The sequence below is a fragment of the Alosa alosa genome, unplaced genomic scaffold, assembly GCF_017589495.1.
Source record: "Alosa alosa isolate M-15738 ecotype Scorff River unplaced genomic scaffold, AALO_Geno_1.1 AALO_1.0_unplaced_7, whole genome shotgun sequence".
NCBI lineage: Eukaryota > Metazoa > Chordata > Actinopteri > Clupeiformes > Clupeidae > Alosa > Alosa alosa.
The window spans coordinates 284595-291244 of record NW_025962873.1 but is presented as its reverse complement, the minus strand read 5'-3'; the positions used below and the strand labels follow the sequence as shown (position 1 = coordinate 291244).

General features: G+C 14.2%; 1 non-coding gene across 1 annotated transcript; it reads left to right on the top strand.

Annotated features, from left to right (window-relative positions):
- Positions 1-6349: 6349 nt before the first annotated feature.
- Positions 6350-6421, top strand: trnae-uuc. Its single transcript has one exon. It is a non-coding gene; the product is annotated as a tRNA-Glu (tRNA).
- Positions 6422-6650: the final 229 nt, after the last annotated feature.

The following is a 6650-nucleotide window of genomic DNA, read 5'->3' as shown; positions in this document are numbered from 1 at the left end:
ATTAGTATTATTAGGAAATAATGCAAAATATATACAATCAGTTCCTGTATATACATTTTATTTTATTTTAAATTTTTTATATATATTTATTTTTATTAAATTAAAAGATAAAACTATTTTATCTTATTTTATAATATTTTTTTATGGTTTTTTATCAGGAATAATTATAGATACTTTATATAAATTTTTATTTAATAGTCAAACAATAGATATAGAAACAAAGGGAGTAATATCATGTTTAATGAATTTAGGAATTGATTTTTCATTTTTTATAGGATTTTTAGTTAATAAATATATTATAAATTTTTTTAAAAAAATAATTAATTAAAATAAGTAAGTAGTATTTTTTTTTCTAATTTATTATCAAATATATTCTTATAGATATTATTAAAATAATAAAACAAAAAAATATTATTAAAATATTATTCATAATATTACTCTATTCTTTTTTTTTAATTTTTTTTTCATATTCTATTTCTATTATAGGTTCTTTTTTTTCTAACATTTTTTCAAATGATTCTATTATTGGTATTTCAGGTATAATTTCATCTTTTATAGAATTTAAAATAAATAATTTTTTTCTTACTAATTTAAATAATATAAATTTTATATTTTTTATTATTTTATATTCATAATATAAACTTATATCTTTTTTTAACTAAATTAAATTTTTTGCATTAAAATCTATTGAAATTTTTTTATTATTATTTATTCCTTCAATATTAATATTGATAGTAAATATTAATTTTAATATAACAATTAATATTATTTTAACATTTATCATATTTTTATTATTATCTGAAAATACAAATGAAAGATAATATACTTTAGAGTAGAATATATTATCAGGAAATAATTCTTTAAATTTTTCTATATTATCTTCAAGTATTAATTCTCTTGTTTTATTTATTAACTAATTTAATTTATTTGTTCATATTTCTCCTTCTAATATTTTCTTAATTTCATTTAATATTTTTTTTCTTTTTACTCATATATTTACAGCTTTATTCATTTCATCTGTTAAATTATAAAATATTTCCACTAAAATATTAAATACATTTTTCATATCTAAATGCATAACTATTCAAGATATCTAATCTCTTACTGTTTTCTACAATATTTTACCATCTTTTTTATTTACATATATTAAATCTGGTATTTCCGGAGTATTTTCATCATTAAATAATATTATTTTATGTCTTAATAATGTAAATATAAGAAATTTAATAAAATTTGAATCATTTATAAAATTAGCTTTTTTAATATTTTTTAATTTATCTATTATAAATTCTATTTTAATATTTTTTAATATGTCATTATTTTTCTAACCTAATAATTTGAATTTATTAATATGTAGTAATCTAAATATTAATAAAATATATTTCGTATTATAATTTTTAATAAAATTTATTATTATGTGGTTTTCTTCTGTTAAAAATACATATTCCTTTATTTTATCAATATTTAATAAAGAAATCATTGATTCTATTTCTTTTAATATATTCTATATTAAACTTGTATATTCAGTATTTATATATCTTTTTAATATATTTAATTTATCATATTCATAATTTTTAAAATAACTATAATTTTTTATTACTTCTTCATTATTCTTATCTAACATATCTATTAAAAAATTTTTCATTATATTTATATAATCATCTGAAACTTCTCATATTACTTCATTCTAAATATCTATCAAAATTACTATATCAAATATCATTATTATTAAAAAAATCATACTTTTTCGTGTAGTAATTAAAATAATTATTTTTCTATACATCATTTACAGTATCATACTAAATTATTATTAAATTTATTTTTTTTATTTAAATTATCATCACAGCTTTTATGCATTTTTATATTACAAAAATTACAACTTTTAATCTATTTAATATTTTTTCTTTCATTACAAATAATACATTTATGTTTATTTAAAATATTATCATCACCTATACTATATTCTCTTTTATATTTTATTATTTTATTATTATTATAATATAATTCTCAATTTAATATTCTATCAAATATTAATAAAATATAAAATAATTCATCATATGTATATAAATTATCTAATAATTTTTTATTATTAAAATTCTAATTAAAATAATTTTCATTTAATCCATATATTAACTATTGAGATAATTTTATTAATTCATATGAAGTTATACTAAATTTAACATTTTCAATTCATTTTAAAAGTTGACTTTTAATTCAAATAAAAGAATTATTTAAAAAATAATGATTAGGAATTATAATAATAAATGTTAATAAAATACTTTTTATTTTATCTCTTAATAAATTTTTTTCTTTTTTTATTTTATTAATTCTATTATATTTAATAATATTTTTTATATCTTCACAATCATTATTTTTTATTTTCTATAAAGTAGTATTACAAAATTTTATATGTATAGAATTATTATTTGATAATATTTTATCTATTGTTTTATGACATTGATTACAATGTGTTTCTTTATTTTGTAAATAAAAAACAAAACAAATATCACATTGTTTATAAATTTTATTATTTTCTTCTATTATATTATTTATTATTAAATCGCATAACAATATAATATTTTCTTCTATTTTAATTTCATTTATTATTTCTTTTTCTGTATATAAATTTCAATAATATAAAATTTTATATTTTTTTTCATTATTTTTAATTTTTTTTAATAATGTATTAATTTCTTCTTTATTTTTATATATAATTATATTATTATTTATATTATTCTAACTAAAAATGCATAAATTATTAATAGTTTTCTATAAAAAATAATTTTCTTTATAGATATTAAATAATCAAATAGGATATATATTTTTAACAAGAGATATATTAGAAATATATTCTGTATATGATTTTAAATAATCTTTTTTTTATTTTATTTTTAAATTTATTTAAAATATTTATAATACTATTAACATTTATTTTTAAATTTATTTTTTTATAAATATTATTTATTATTTTTATTACAATATTTATTACTTCTTTTTTTTTATTTAATAATATTTTCTATGATATTATTCTATATATAAAATATTTATCATTTTTATATTTATAATTTTTATTATTATTTTCATATATCTATAATAAATCTCATTTAAATTCTTTACTATCTATTATAGATATAGTAAGTAAAATTAATAATTTTGTATAATTTTTATTTTCTAATTCATTTATTAAATCACTATATTTTTCTTTATCTAATTCATTTATTAAAATATTTTTTCAATTATTTAAATAAATTATACCTGTATATTTTTTTAATATTTTATTAAAAGAAAAATTATGATTTCAATTTTTTATTTTTAATCCAGAACTATGATATTTTTTATATTTAATATAAAAAATATTAATTTTATTAATTAATATTAATCCTAAATTATAACATATATATTCTATATATTTTTCATTTTCATTTTTAATTATAATTGATAAATACTAATCGAAACTAAATAAAATATTATTATTATCAAATAAAAAAGTTTGTTTAAATTTACTATTTAATAATAAATTATAACTTAATATTAAATATTTCATATTATTATTTATATTTTTATATATTATTTTATTATCACTATAAGATATATAATGTTTTTTCTAACTTAATATATATTCTTTAAATTCGCTAGAATTATTATTTATTTCTTTAATAATATATCAGTAAAAATTTTTCCATATTTTCTATGTATCTATAATATTATTATTTTCTATTTTTTGTTTTTTGTTTTCAATTTTATTCTATTTCATTTATATTTATGTTTATTTTTTGTGTAATAAATGAATAAAAAATTAATATTTCCAAAAATTAGAATTAAAAAAATTATAAAATTAATATCAAATTATAAAATAGAAAGAGAAGTTATTAACGAATTAGATTCATCTTGTGTTTTATTTTTAAAAAAATTTGTTCTTGATACTGAGAAAATTATAAAAAATAAAAAGAATACTATAAAATTAAAAGATATTATAAAAACAATAAAAAATAATGATGAATATGAATTTTTAAATATATTTAACTAATTTTTTATTTAATACTAATTATAAAATCTTTTTTTAATTCAGTATTTTATATATATACATTGAATTATATTTATTATTTTATCTATTACATTTGTAATATATTCATATATTTTATTTTATTTTATTTTTCTTCAGAAATCTCATATGATTCATCATATCAAGTTTCCTCATCAAGAAATTGATTAAAAATATTTTCCATATATTCTTTCTCTATTTCTTTAATTACTTTAAATAATTTTGTATATTTATCATATAAACTATTTAAAATATTTATAACTTCATTCTATATATTTTCCTTATTTTTAATTTTTATATTTATTTTATTAAAATCAGATTCATTTATTGTTTTTCAATTTTCTTTATCTATTTTTAATAATTCTATAATAATATAGGTTTTTTCAATATGTATTAAATAAAAAACAAAAAATCCACAACTATACTAAAATTTAAATAATCCTGTATTTTTTCAAAAAAAAATCATTAGATTTTATTTTATCTATATTAATAATTCTCTAATCAAATATATCTTTATTGATCTTTCATCATTTTTATTATTTTAAATTTATGTTTTTTTTAAAATATTAATTTAATTAAATTTATACCATATTTTCAGGTAAATTATTTATTAAAAAATTTGGTAATAATTTAATTATAGAACATATTATTATTAACTTATCTAAATTTTTAAAATTTATTTTTCCATCTTCTTTTCTTCTTACATCAAATAAATTAATTAATATTGATCCTGATATTTTAGATATAATACCAGAAATACCATATATAGACATCATAGTAGCATATACACTACCTTCTAATCCTCTAGGACATAAATTAGAAATTATTAAAGATAAAGGCATTATTAATAACTTATGAATTACCTCTATAAATATTTCCTCTCCTACAGAAAATATTTTATCTGGTATTTTAAAAATTTTATTAATTTTATAAATAAATAAAATCTATGAAAAATGTATAAGAAAATATATTGAAGATAATAATATAAAATATTTTTTTATATTATAATTTATAAAATATTTTTTATAAAATAATGCCCCTAAAAAATGTGATAATGCCGATAAAATAGATAAAAATGCTAAAAAAGATGACTCAAATCCCATTCCCCCTTCTGACTCTTTACTACTTAAATAATACCAAAATGCTATACTCGCACTAGGACATGAAATAAATCAAAAAATAAATATTATTATTTTCTTTATCTCTTTACGATATATAAATTTAATTATTTCATTTCATTTATTCCTTATTTTATTAATAAATCCTACTTCTGGATTATACTTAAATCTTTCTTCTAAGAAAAATAATGGTAATAAATTAAATAATAAACTTAAAAAAATTGTAAAATAAAATATATACATAATAGACTAATTCTCCTCTAATAAAAAACATAATAAAATAGAACTAATAGCTGATCCTAATGAATGCATTGATGATGACATCGTTTTAATTTTACCTTTTTCCTTCTCATAAAACATAAATTCTGTTAATAATGAATCAATAGATACATCTATTATAACTCTTCCTATAGAATTTATAAAATAAAAAAATAATATAAAAAAATTATTCCTTATCTATATAATAAATAATCATGTTATCATAAATAAAATATTTCCTACTATTAAATAAGATATTCTATGCCTCTTATAAATAGGATATACATCCGATAATATTCCTATTATAATCTATAATAATTCTGGTATAATAGCAAATGCATTTAAATACTATAAATGTGCTGGATCTAATTTTAATATTTCTCTACAATAAATCTTAAACGGTAATTTTGTTAAATGAACCATAAATCCATAATAAAAATTGACAAAAACTATATAAAAATATTGCTTTTGATATTTCTTCATATTTTTTATTTCATATTCCTACTCAATATTTATAATATTAACCAAATCTCTCTCTATCATATCTGATTCTTTATCATTGTTTATAATACTTTTAAAATCCTCATTGTTTAACTTAATATTGTTTATATCTTTCTAAATCATTCTTTATAAATATTTAAATTTGTGTTAATATTAAATAATAAATTTAAATAAGTGAAAAATAAATATTTAATAATTTCTATATTCTCTCATGAATATCTTTTATTGAATTTTTAATCTATATATTTCTAAATTTTTCCTCTAAATATAATAGATTCTACTTCTCTATTTCATCTAAATTCTAATCAAAATTTACTAATATTTTAGAATTTTCTATTATATTTTTTATTGATTCCTTTATTTCATTAATAATTACATTATGATCTATTTTCATATTCTTTATACTTTAATGTTAATTACTTATTATTAATTCGATATAGTCCAGTGGTTAGGATGCATGGCTTTCATCCATGGGGCCCGGGTTCAATTCCCGGTATCGAAATAATATTTTTTAACTTTTAAATCTTTTAAATATATCCCATACATAAATTTATTTAAATTAATAATTTTTATCCTAAATATTTTTTTAATTTTTTAAAAATTAATTAATCATACTAATTCTATATATATCTTTCATCCTCTGAATCTACAAATGAATATAATGATTTTTTTCGTTTTATCTTCTTTGTTCTCTCAATATCTTCAACTTCTCCTAATACTCCCATAGACTA